The sequence below is a fragment of the Pleurodeles waltl genome, chromosome 4_1, assembly GCF_031143425.1.
Source record: "Pleurodeles waltl isolate 20211129_DDA chromosome 4_1, aPleWal1.hap1.20221129, whole genome shotgun sequence".
NCBI classification, from domain to species: Eukaryota; Metazoa; Chordata; class Amphibia; order Caudata; family Salamandridae; genus Pleurodeles; species Pleurodeles waltl.
The window spans coordinates 19876640-19890800 of record NC_090442.1 but is presented as its reverse complement, the minus strand read 5'-3'; the positions used below and the strand labels follow the sequence as shown (position 1 = coordinate 19890800).

Here is a 14161-nt window from a genome sequence, read left to right as displayed (position 1 = left end):
AGATAATTCTCGCCTCCTGCCTAATCTAATTACTGGGTCCCACTCTGTAACTCTGGGCAATCGATTGCTTAATCTCCACAACGGCCCTGACAGCGCTTGGATGCCTGGCTTCACCCTGGGGGTGAACAGGAGTGGGCGCCTCACACGGAAAAGCCAAGAGGGGTTCCACAGCAGTGAGTAGTGCGCTATACAAGTGTGAAGTTTACAGTTTACATCCAGTGTCCTCTGAAGTAACAAGCCCCTAACCTCCACATCAGCCTCACTATAAGATGTGTGGAATGGGACCACCGGTGCAACCCACACTGCCACGTCCCGTTTATAGGAGAAATATGATGTATTGTACAACTGTCCCGCCACTTCTTAGCTAGTTTCTGAGCTTCGTCATCCAGCATATGTGTTTCCTGTAAGCATGCTATCTGTGTCTTATGACATCGAAGAAAGGAGTGCACTCTTTAGTGCATGGAATAATTATTTAACCCTCGGACATTCCATGACACTATATTTAGCAGCCTAGGTATCCCCCCACCTGTAAGCCTCTCCTGTTTATGGGGTTGGAGTAATTCTCCCATGACCACCTAAGGTCCATTGTCCTTTGCACTGCAATAAAAGCAAACATGCACAGTTATAAACAGCCCCAACTCCCCTGCTCACCCCGGATAGACAGTATAACAAAAAGAACAATATATACTGTAGATCCATCTGTAGATATGCTGCCAGGACTAACAGCCTAAACCCTCAACCCCCAAGAACTAAAGCTACCACAACCGTGGACGTAGCAACCCCCCACTCCCAAAACCAAGAAAACAATGAGTACACTCATTAAGGTTATAGGACTAGGCAACAAGTGCCCAGTCCCCGTCCACCCCTGCCCAGCATTAATAACAGGCCCTGCGATGCAGCCTTACCCCTGCCCCCCCTCACAACAACCAAACAGCAAATACAGTTATCACATGAATGTGCTTTGCAGAATACAAACAGTAGAAAAATTGCCCGCAATGCACACCTCAACCAGCATCTCCACTCATGGCCGTCCCGATTCTGGCTCCCGCACCACTCTCACCAGTTCCGGAGCAGGATTCAGATAGACCACAGCCATTGTACCATCCGGTTGTACCTCAATCCTGAGATGGTCCTTCCCGACCGAGGTCGACAAAGTTCCCATCCTGTCAGTGTTGTGCACCCGCTCTGATCCCAAGGAGGCTAGGCCCGACCCAGAACCCTAGGTGGCACCTTATCCCACAGTTCAAGCCACCTCCAGACCTTGTCTGGAAGGTAAAAAAAAATGGGACTTACCCCCCCGAAATGACCCGCAGGCATGCAACGTGGAGCAACAAATACCTCACGCCCATGGATCGAAGCTTGGCTTCCACCTCCAAAGTAGCTCTTTCTCGAGTTTTGTACTTTATTGGTGTAGTCCGGATAAATAGAGAGCTTATGATTTTCAAAAACAGCATTATTGGTTTCACAGGCTGCCCTTATGACAGTCTCAATCTCTGTAGTTTAGGATACGAACAATGACGGCCGGGGAGGCACCCCAGGCTTTGGAGGGGCAACCAGTGCCATGTGGGCACATTCTATGATGAACATGGAGGATAACCCCACAGGTTACAGCATATCCCTGATCCATCGATCCACAAAGGCCTGCTCAGTACCGCCCTCCTCTCTCTTCGGGAACCTGAGAAGGCGGACATTATTTTGTCTCGATCTGCCTTCAGCATCCTCAACCCTGGCCTCCAGCTTTCCGGATCTAGATGTAACCTGCGCCACTTGCTTGCGCAATGTGGCCCACTCTTTCTACAGTTCCACAATTTTGAGCCCTCTTCCACCTTGACCTTGTCTGAGACCTTTCTAAGGTCCTCCCAAAGGTGATTCACCTCCAAGGGCACGGATTCTATTTTCCCCTTCAGAGCCACCCCAGATCCCTGTATGGTGGCAAGGAGTTCAGCCCGGGATAGCTCCTTCACAGGCACCCCCGCATTATCTTTCTCCCTCTGCCCAGCATTTCCTGTTTGGCGCTTTGAGAGAGGGGCAGAGGTGGTATAATGTTCCTTGGTGTTCCCCTGTAAAGGGGCCACCTGCTTGTTTTGGCCATTCAGTACCAACGGGGGGCAGGATGGCCAGGAGCCACCCCTCCACCCAGCCACAAGTAGGTCTCCTCCAGAGGTTCCTGCACAGTTGCCCCACAGTCCCTGGGCCTCACCACACACTACAGGTCACCCACAAAGCCAAAGTTATTGAGATCACTGTAGTATCTATTGAGTAGAAGCCCCTGGGGCCCAGGTACCTTCCAGCCACTCACCAGTGTCCAGTAGTTTGCTGCTTTGCCAAGTTGGGCCAATACTCCTCACTTCGTCCCATATTCATAAGAGGGGGATGGACCCCTCTGAGATGTCTCAGTTCAAACCAAGCTGCCCCCAGTCCTCTGTTCTGCCACTCATAGGTTGCCTCTATCGGCCCACCCTCTTTTTATAGCAGGACGCAAGCAGTCCAGGCCACCCTTCCGGCAGACCCAACCCAGCAGAGCACCACGCCCAGGCGGCCGGACCCCACTTAGGGCGATAAAAGCCAAAAAAAAAAAAAAAAAAAGCAGATGATGGACCAAATGCTGAACAATGCAAACATTCACCCCCAGTCACAAGGAAATGGGCTTAATCTATTGTTTTTTTGCCCACCACTCCACCCCAGTTTGGACCCAACTATATGCAAATCAGTCTTGACCCTGTTCCCCTTGGGAATAGTCCAGCCTGAACTGCCAAGCCAGGTCTTCCCTGGATCGGAAACAAGCATCCTGTGTCCGGTTTCAGGGTATCACCCTTCATCAGCCAGGCTAGCTTGAATCCAGTGGCACAGTGAGCATGGGACCCACATCTGGGATACCCTTCCCACTTAGGGTGACAAAAGAAAAAAAAACAGATGATGGACAGAATGCTGAACAATGCAGACATTCACCCCCAGTCACAAAGATCTGTGTTTCATCCATCGTTTTTTCCCCCACTACGCCACCCCAGTTTGGACCAAGCCATATGCAAACCAGTCTTGATCCTGTTCCCCAAACCCTTCCCAATTAGGGTGAAAAAAGAAAAAAAAGAAAAAAAACACATGATGGACGGAATGCTGAACAATGCAAGCATTCACCCCCATACATTTCTGGGGATTTCTCACTTTTCCTACTTGGTCGTTTCATATTTTCTACTCCTAACATAACCTCCCTCCTAGTAGTTGCACTTCATAACGTGCACAATTAGATGTATAGGAAATGCAGTATCCTGGAATCAGTTGGGAAAAGTATAGAGCCAAAATGTAAACATACTCACTCTTGTGCCCCGACTCATAAAAATGCATTCTGGGGTTGAATGTTTGGCATTCGGCTGCCCTCTTTGAGTTTGTTGCTTGGAATCTAACAGGTAACATTCTCTAACCACAATCCTCTCCCAGGTCACGGATGCCTTGTTCAATGTGGGTGATCAGCATATTGTATCCCTCACTGTCTCTGTAAATAAACTCACCGCCATCTCTTCATGAAGGCCTGAGCTATCCAACAAGATTAGAACTCCAAGTTGCTAATCTCTTTTTCATGTTCCCTTATTTGACAGGCGTGGACCCAATGTTAGAGAGGAAACAAAATGTGAAGAAGTTGCGCCATCACAGACAATAGTAGAGATCGTTACAGTTATATGTGGTGAAAGAACAGTTCCACAATGATGCAAGACAGGTGAAGAGTTCACTCGTAAATAGAGTGCATGATCAGCAAGGTCTTAGTTAAAGGAAACCTGTTTGTAAGCTTTGAGGAATTTATGGTCACAGCATACAGCCACATATTCTTTGTTTTCGGTAAATTGGAAACATGACTGAAGGAAAAAGAGCAGGAGATAGAGTAAGCCAAGAGTACACAGAATCTGATGAGAAGTCTTGGGAGCAGAAAAATAAAACACACACACGCGTGCATATGAAAGAAGCAAATAAATGGTTTGTTAAGCATTGTTAGAATTATAATGAAGAATGTGCAGAGAAAAGGTTAGGAGTTTGAGGACACAGGTGCTGTGATGTTTTTGTAACAAATATGTGACTGTTCAGTAATCTATTAGTTGACTTTCTGTAGGACGCATTGTTCATGTAAATATATAAGTGGCTGCCTGCGAGCAGCCGTTTGAGATCAGTTGTCTACCTGTATGGGGATAGCTACTCTTCCTGCTGCAAAAGTAAACCTGCTTTTGCCTTCCCAAAGGGGGCCTGTTTTTAATATGTTCAGCGTCCCTGCAACACATCAAAGGATCCTTCGCTGATACTGCCCTGAGTATTTGGGACCCACTAACGGTTCAGTTCTGACCCAGTTTCTCCTGCAAGTGTTAAAATCAGAGCTCAAAAAACACCTCTTGACTAACTTCTGTATTTGATCTTTTTTTTTAAAGACTGCAACCTAGGAGATGCTGGGTTTCTTTTGCCCTTTTACTCTCTTCCCACTTTTCTCTTCTCACTTTCTTTTCTGCAGTCTGATTATGTTCTCGTCCCAGGATGAACTACCCATGACACACATTGCGTTAATGCTCAGAATTCAGATTTTCTCAAGTTTTAAGTGTTGCTAGTTCTCAGTTTGATTAAAGACAGAAGTGAGCATTATGCTTTACTTGTCTGTAGAGCAGCCAAGTTAAATATAGTAAAAAAAGACCACAATTCCCAGAATCCATTGGAATTTATCACACCAGAGGACTAAACCGGTTGCGCTGTCATGGCACACTACCTGTGCACCACCTCTGTTTGTACCTCACAAGCACCTACCTGTGCACTGTTCCCGTTGGTACCTCATAAGCACCTACCTTTGCACCTCTGATTGTATTTTATAAGCACTTACTTGTGCATCTCCTCTGTTTGTACCCCATAAGCACCTACCTTTGCAACTCCTCTGTTTGTACCTCACAAGCACCTACCTGTACACCTTTTCTATTCGTACCTGCCAGGCGAGCTTCTAAAAAAGAAGCTTGTGATCCCCGTACTGCCAACCATGGCCGTTTGACTTTCAGGCCATTACCTGATTGTTGCTGTGTGCAGGCACTGAGTTGCTCCTCTGCTTTGGCTAACAGTGAGCCATGTAGAGTAAGTATGCAGATATAGGAGAGTGTGTGGGAAGTGGGGGGATGTAAAGGAAATGAGGTAAACCTGGCTATAAGAAATGCCTAAAGGTTGAAATGCTGCAATCACCCGTGGACGATCGACCCTTCCTCCTGCTCTGCCAAATGCCCTTCCAGCCACAGAGCAGCCTCCTCAGCACTAAATTGACAGCACTATGAGCCCGACTTAGAGTTTGGTGGATGGGATTACTCCTTTACAAACGTGACAGATATCCCACTATACCCTACAGGAATTGTATTATGGCGGACAGGATATCCATCACATTTGTGACAGAGTAACCTGCCTTCCAAACTCAAAATCAGGCCCTCAGTACGAACACATCTGTTGGCTGCGGGGATATGTCAGGTCAATTATTGATTGTGATTAATTCACTCTATTAAGAGCTGAATGACTGATATTGCTGTTGTGTGTGTGTCTTGTCTGCGCACATAATGTAAAGGTAGGTATTCTAATGAACCCCTCATTCTGAAAGGTGCTGAAGCTTAAGGTGCAACAGGATCCAAACTCTATCTGCTATAGGAAGAACTAAAGAATCTCTTGTGTGTGTAACGTGTCAGGGCCAGAGCTAGGCCTTGTAACCTACACTAGTGTCAGGGCCAGATGGACGGATATTATTGCGATAGAAAATCCACCTCAACTCACGATAATGCTCCAGTCATCCAGGTTTGCAGAAAGCAGAAATGCTTGACCCTACCCAGGGTGACTGGGAAAGTGGCAAAGATAACTTAACAAACAACAGTTTAAAGACAGGAGTTGGCACTTCAACTGATCCAATGTGAATGGGAAAGGATTGTAAAGAAGAGTGTGAAAGAGTTACCTTTGTTATATACTTCCTGAAGAGCCCTTTATTATATATGTCCTAAAGAGTTACCTTTGTTATATACTTCATGAGGAGCCCTTTGTTATATACATCCTGAAGAATTACCTTTGTTATATACTTCCTGAAGAGCCCTTTATTATATACGTCCTGAATGTTCCTTTTTTATACAGTTTCCAAAGAGTTACCTTTATTATATCCTTTCTGTAGAATTTCCTTTGTTATATACATCCTGAAGAGATACCCTTATTGAATACTTCCTCAAGAGTTTCCTTTAGTTCCTCAAACTAAACAGCATCCTGTCCTGATCCATCTCTGTTTCCACAATCTGTTCTTTTTTAAATGAAATCTTGTCCATGCGATATTCCTAAAGCTGTACCTATAGCATGTTGGTGCTCCGTGAGTGCCCTTTCTTTAGTAAGTTACTCTGTGAACACTGGTGAATGTCCCTTTTTTGAAGTAAAGAAAATGTGACTTGTTCAACAGAACTTTTAGTTAAATATTTGTGTACGGTGAAACGTCCCTTGATAAGTCTCAGAAATGGTGAAGAAGAGATGACTTTTACAACCAGATAAATATTGTCTACTCACATTCCATTACGTTTTCATTTAGCGATTTTCAATCTCTTTACATCCAACAGGAAACAAGCGTTGAATGCACACAATGATTATGAATAATGAAGATAATATTGTAAATCTGAAAAAACTGTCATAAATAATGTCAGTAAAACATCAAGTGCTGTCGGCGAGAGGGGAACCTGAACATAAACTGACAGATCCTGGAAGAAGCAGTCAAGAGCCTTTCAGGGAATGTTCTCCTCCACTCCACAAGAAATGACCTCAAGAAAATTAAGGCAACAACACTGACAAACTTCCTCATGTGTAAACACATGTGCAATACTAGGTTTGATCTTGAGATCAGTATGATGTGTTCACAGCAGTGCTCTGTTTCCTAAAATGACAATACACCACTATTCATTCCTCTACGTGTATTGTAAACTCTTTCTGGCAAAACCACAGCAACCAGAGGAAGGCACAACGGAGCCAGACAACTGAAGGGCAAAGGAAAGGAGAATTCTGCTGTCTAAAATACAGAATGCTGTCCCTTTCTGCACCGACCAGAAGGGGGGTGAATCTTTACCTGCAAGTGTGCTAAACCATTATCCAAACTAAAAACAAAATCACCCCCAAAGAAGCCTCACACATATTTTGCGTACAATAAGAATTTAATAATAATTCTACTTTAAACAGGAGATCAAATGTCCAAAATACCACACACATACAGACTGTGAGAATTACCCAAGGGCTTTATCAGCCATGTTGGCCCATCAGGAAACACAGACATGGAATGTATATAGATATATACCAGACCCTGAGACACTAACCAAGAAAGAAAAACCATACACATGCAGCGAGAGCTTTTGTTTGTCATCAGAACTAAAGCACCCTCAGCAAACACACACATGTGAAAAACAATTAAACTACACCAAATGTGTTAATAGCGTCAGTCAATCCGCACTCTTAAAAGGTCATAAACGAACACACACTGGGGAAAAAACATACCATTGCGGTGAATGTATGAAAAGCTTTAGGGAATTGTCATTCCTCAAAAAACATCAACAAACCCACACAGGGGAAAAGCCATTGAAGTGCAGTGAATGTGGAAAGTGCTTTAGTTACTTAACACAGCTAAAACGCCATCAGCGAACACACACAGGGGAAAAGCCATTCAGGTGCAATGAATGTATGAATAGCTTTAGTCGATTAGAAAACCTGCAAAGCCATCTGCGAACACACACAGGGGAAAAGCCATTCAAGTGCAGTGAATGTGGAAGTAGCTTTAGTCAGTCAAAATACCTAAAACAGCATCAGCGAACACACACAGGGGAAAGGCCGTTCAAGTGCAGTGATTGTGAAAGTAGCTTTAGTCACTCAACACACCTAAAGCGCCATCAGCGAACACACACAGGGGAAAAGCCATTCAAGTGCAGTGAATGTGGAAGTAGCTTCATTAGGTTATTAGATCTCCGAAGACATCAGCGAACACACACAGGGGGAAAGCCATACTATTGCACTGAATGCCTGAAGAACTTTAGTCGATTATCACACCTAAAAAAGCATCACCAAACACACACAGGGCAAAAGCCATTCAAGTGTAGTGAATGTCTGAAGAGCTTTAGTCAGTTACCAGGCCTACGAAGCCATCAGCGAACACACACAGGGGAAAAGCCATTCAAGTGCAGTGAATGTGAAAGTAGTTTTAGTCACAATTTATCATTAAAGATTCATCAGCGAACACACACAGGGGAAAAGCCATTCAAGTGCAGTGAATGTGGGAAGAGCTTTAGTCAGTTATCAAGCCTCCAAAGACACCGGCGAACACACACTGGGGAAAAGCCATTCAAGTGCAGTGAATGTCTGAAGAGCTTTATTCAGTTACCAGGCCTACGAAGCCATCAGCGAACACACACAGGGGAAAAGCCATTCAAGTGCAGTGAATGCGAAAGTAGTTTTAGTCACAATTTATCATTAAAGATTCATCAGCGAACACACACAGGGGAAAAGCCATTCAAGTGCATTGAATGTGGGAAGAGCTGTAGTCAGCTATCAAGCTTACAAACCCATCAACAAACACACACAGGGGAAAAGCCATTCAAGTGCAGTGAATGTGGAAGTCGTTTTAGTTACCTTTCAGCATTAAAGATTCATCAGCGAACGCACACAGGGGAAAAGCCATTCAAGTGCAGTGAATGTGTGAAGAGCTTTAGTCGGTTATCACACTTACAAAGCCATCAGCGAACACACACAGGGGAAAAACCATACCATTGCAGTGAATGTGAAAGTAGCTTTACTGAATCTTCAGCTTTAAGGAATCATCAGCGAACACACACAGGGGAAAAGCCATTCAAATGTTGCGAATGTGAGAAGAGCTTTAGTTTATTATCAAGCCTAAAACAACATCAGCGAACACACACAGGGGAAAAACCATACCATTGCAGTGAATGCAAGAGTAGTTTTAATTGTTTGGCAACATTGAGGTCACATCAAATAACACATACAGGAAACAAACCATTCAGATGTAGCGAATGTGTGAAAAGCTTCATTTTCTTATCATCTCTCCGAAAACATAAGCGAACACACAGAGGAAAAAACATACCAGTGCAGTGAATGTGGGAGAGTTTTTATTGACTCTTCAGAATTAATGAATCAGTGAACACACAGAATAATAAACCTACCATTGCAGTTAATGTCTGAACGGCATTAGTCAATTATCAAACCTACAAAAACATCAGCGAACACACCTTATCATACAACAGACACAGAAATAATTTATGGAGATGCAGCAAACACGGCAAGAATTTAAGTACAACAACAATAATACTGATCCATATGTGGACATACTCGGGAGTAAAAATGTGCAGTTATTCTAAGGTGAAGGAATTACAGAAAATTATAAAATTACAAATATTTGGAACATTCAAATACCAGATGTTATAAAGATGATGGAAAACCAGACTATTCGTAATGAAGAAAAGAAGAGATATTTGTAGGATTTTAAAAGTGCCTGTACAAAATTGGATTATCGTTGGTACAGGATGAGAACCTGTCTAATAATAATCACAGTCCTTGTCAAGGTGAACCACAAAAGTCACTAAATAAATCTGAGCTTAACCCCCTGGTAAGCAGTCGGGCTTAACTTATGGGCAATATGTAAAGTACTCATGTAGCACTCTAAGAGTAATAAAGTGAAACATAACGCACGAAAAATAAGAATCCTAAACCAATTTAGAACAATATTGTAATAAATAAACTGGTATCGTAACAACAAAAATCCAATCAGCAGAATAGGTGTTATATGTTTTTACGGTTTTAGTTAAAAGTAGCAGAAAAAGGTGCGAAGCATCAGTTGTGGGTATCTTATTGCCCCACACCACAACAAAGTCACAAGTTTAGGCTGACCACGATGGAACACGGCCGGATAAAGGACCAGATTCATCCCGCTGGAAGTTTTACCTTGTGACTTTGGTACGAAAACAGTGCAGTGGAACTCTGCATGGCTCGGCATCGTCCTGTGCAGGCTGAGTTGGACCTGGTGAAGCCACGGCCCTAGACCTGTGCGGTGCTGTGATGCGAGACTGCATCACCCTGCGCAAGGTGCTTGTGGGTTCTGGCTTCCTGGAATGTGTAATGCAAACAGCGAGATTCCTCTGGTTAGAGTCCAGTGCTACATGAGCTTGCCTTTATCTTGTTCTTTCTTGCTTGTTCGTGTAATGTGTGCAAATTGAGTTGTCTGTCTGATTTTAAATCAAGTAGGAAAGCTTTTAGGGGTAGAAGAACAACTTTCAAAAGGTTGATGTGGAACCTTTTTTCTTTGGATGCCCAAAGACCCTATAATGTGAGGTGACCTAAGTGGGCTCCCCGTCCTCTTAATGAGATATCCGTTACTATGATTTTCTTTGGAGCTGTCTCCTGAAAATATGCACCTTTCAATAAATAAATTGTGACCTTTTGTCCTCCATGCTAGATATAGCTTAGCCTTTTGCATTAGATACATGTGTTCTTCCCAGCTGTCTTTCATCTGTGACCTCTGACCTTTGCAACAACATTAAGACCCTGTTGAAGACGACTCATAAAGAACCTTGCATTTGGGTGTATGTAAATGCAAGATGTACTTGTGTCTATCCTCACTCCCAATTAAGTTAGACTTTGGACTTGTTTTGGAACCGATTATTCTGGGTTGATAATTACGTTTAGTTTTTGCAGAAGATTTATTGTGAACTGAAAATCGGAGGCTGAGTTTTTCAGTAGCATTTGCTTGTCTAAGCCAATCGTCTAGATATGGGTAGACATAAGCCCTGTTTTTCCCAAGATTGGCTGCAGCTGTGCTTTTTGATAGTGTCACTGTAGACGGTGAGTGGCGGGCGCTCAACATTGACAGAGGTCTCATTGACGGTGAGTGATGACACTTCCATGTTAACACTGCTCTGTCTGATGTTGATGGTGGCTTAGCTGGTGGATGACTTTGAGCCAACGGTGATCTTTTCACTCTCAACATCAAAGGCGATGTATGGTGTTGTCTTCTAGATGTTGAATGCGTTCAGTGTTGACAAGGCGAACACTCTCTGGGCCGCAAACAGGTTGGACCTGATGGGCTTGATGTCTCTGTTGGTGTTCTTGACATCGATTTATGGTGAGGTTCAGGATGATGTTATCTTTCTTTTCTCTTTTGGCCGACCTCTGAGACTTTTGAGAGAGAGTTTGATGTAGATTGTGGAACTGATCTATCTAGTTCATTCTTTTCTTTCTCTCTTCCTCAACCCTTGTAACATGCCTCTCAGACTTATTGTTTCTCTGTCTTTTGGTTTTCTTTTTGACAACTTTTTATAGATATCACATTCTTGTAGAGAATGAGAGTCAAACAAGCAAACTACGGTCACTTTAAGTGCATCAGTTACAGTCTTCTTCTTTCCACGAGGCCACTTTGAGAAAATATACGCCATTATGACTGAAAAACAAGTCGGAACCTCTGATGAATTGGTTCACTAAGCACTAGGTGATAAAAGATGTTGATTGAAGCTTAGAGCTTGGGTTGAAAGGTAAAAAAGCCTCAGAGATGTGCTGAGATCCTTCTCTCAAAGTCGGAAAAGCTAACTTGGTCAGAAGGGCAGCTGCCAGTGCAGTGTGCTGTGGAAGGGGCCCCTCCCAGGCTCCTAGAGGCACACACCTATTCTTTCAGCTTAAAGAACAAGGTTTTCCGCAATCTGCTGCGTTCTGCATCCTCTGAAAATGACTTCTGTGTTGCTGGAACCACACAACACAGGGCATTCCCAAACCCCAGCGTCACTCATAAAGCAGCCCAGTAATATAATATGCACATCTTAAGAAAAAAACAGAAATGTCTTCATTAGACACAGGCAGTAACAATGAATGCATTCCACTGGGTTAATTTTATCCAAGTGCCGAGTCTTGCAACTTCTTCCTATCATCAACCACCATCACCACCACCCAGCCAGTGAGAGCCAGCAAACAGACTGGTCTTCCACACATGCATCCTTATACATAACACAGCACACAAACCTTTGGGAGGACTAAATTCCTTTGACTTTTGAACAAACACAAACCAGTTCTAAACAGCACATTTTATAACTAGGGACATGTGATTTGTGTGACCATTGGTAGTGAAGCAAATGTGAGTGAGGGATCATTAATGGAAGTCACTGACCCCCACACAGCCTATACCTAGGCCTAGGACAAAGCTTCTCTCCAGTGGAGTGAGAGATCATTAATGGAAGTCACTGACCCCCCACATGCTGTGTGATAACCAGGCCTAGGACAAAGCTTCTCTCCCACCGAAGAGCAAGGGATCATTAATGGAAGTCACTGACCCACAAACTGTGTGATCGTGACCGTTCTCACTTGGGAGCCTGGTGCTGGTAGCATTAGAGGATCCAGTGTCAACAGCGTGCCCGTTCTCACTTGGGAGCCTGGTACTGATGGCATTAGAGGGTCCAGTGTCGACAGCGTCACCGTTCTCACTTGGGAGCCTGGTACTGGTGGCATTAGAGGGTCCAGTGTCGCCAGCGTGACCGTTCTCACTTGGGAGCCTGGTGCTGGTGGCATTAGAGGGTCCAGTGTCACCAGCGTGACCGTTCTCACTTGGGAGCCTAGTACTGGTGGCATTAGAGGGTCCAGTGTCGCCAGCATGACCGTTCTCACTTGGGAGCCTGGTGCTGGTGGCATTAGAGGGTCCAGTGTCGCCAGCGTGCCCGTTCTCACTTGGGAGCCTGGTACTGATGGCATTAGAGGGTCCAGTGTCGACAGCGTCACCGTTCTCACTTGGGAGCCTGGTACTGGTGGCATTAGAGGGTCCAGTGTCACCAGCGTGACCGTTCTCACTTGGGAGCCTGGTGCTGGTGGCATTAGAGGGTCCAGTGTCACCAGCGTGACCGTTCTCACTTGGGAGCCTAGTACTGGTGGCATTAGAGGGTCCAGTGTCGCCAGCATGACCGTTCTCACTTGGGAGCCTGGTGCTGGTGGCATTAGAGGGTCCAGTGTCGCCAGCGTGACCGTTCTCACTTGGGAGCCTGGTGCTGGTGGCATTAGAGGGTCCAGTGTCAACAGCGTCACCGTTTTCACTTGGGAGCCTGGTACTGGTGGCATTAGAGGGTCCAGTGTCGCCTGCGTGACCGTTCTCACTTGGGAGCCTGGTACTGGTGGCATTAGAGGGTCCAGTGTCGCCAGCGTGACCGTTCTCACTTGGGAGCCTGGTACTGGTGGCATTAGAGGGTCCAGTGTTGCGTGACCGTTCTCACTTGGGAGCCTGGTACTGGTGGCATTAGAGGGTCCAGTGTCGCCAGCGTGACCGTTCTCACTTGGGAGCCTGGTACTGGTGGCATTAGAAGGGTTCCAGTCTCAATAGGACGACTGCTCTCTGCAGGGTTTCTGGAACAGGTGAGTTTAGAAGTGTCCTGGATGTTTGTTTCTGTACACCTAAGGTCGGTATTTTGATCGGGCTGGGGCCTGGCGCAGATGGCATTAGGAAGGGTTTGAGGATTAATAGCTTGACTTCTGTCAGCAAGCACGTTGTTATAGGTTACATTAGAGGGGTCCAGTCTCAATAGCGTGACGGCTCAAAGAAGGACCCCTATTTGGATGTTTCTAGGATTGAGGACAGGTTCTTTGCTTGGGATGGTACTCCCTCTCCTTCTGGGATGATGGGAAGATAAATGCTACAAAGCAGCGCATCCACTTTTATTGAATGTATAATGATCAAGATGGGTGTTCCAGAGGAACTCGTGAAGTTTACCGAACCAGTGACTTGAGTAACGAACGCCTGTGAGTAGGTTGTTGTGAGGTCATTTTAACATTTACACGGGCATGGTATTTAGTCCTGGGCATAAGGCCTGTGCCCTTTCACCTAGTTACATTTTATTTCTTTTATTATTTTAACAAAGCTTCATTTTAGTGGAGATGCTTTTATCCTTTCTATCAGTTGTCCTTCCATGCAGAATCTGTTATTCATTTCTTTGTATGAGATTTTCATCCTGTGCTCAACCCAAGGTTCCCCACAATATTTACTGGGTACTGACGAAACAAAGGGTACATTGTCTACCCTACACAGACAAATATGCGTTGTCACATCAGGGCACTTCTTAGAACAACAGATATGTTATTATAAAACATCACACTGCCCAGAGGTGACATTCCAGCCAGCTTG

The 14161-nt window shown here is 44.8% G+C and overlaps 1 pseudogene; it reads left to right on the top strand.

Moving 5' to 3' along the window:
* The window catches only part of LOC138286924 (zinc finger protein 850-like), a 173802-nt pseudogene extending 162282 nt beyond the window's left edge, over positions 1-11520 (top strand).
* The last annotated feature ends 2641 nt before the right edge of the window (positions 11521-14161 follow it).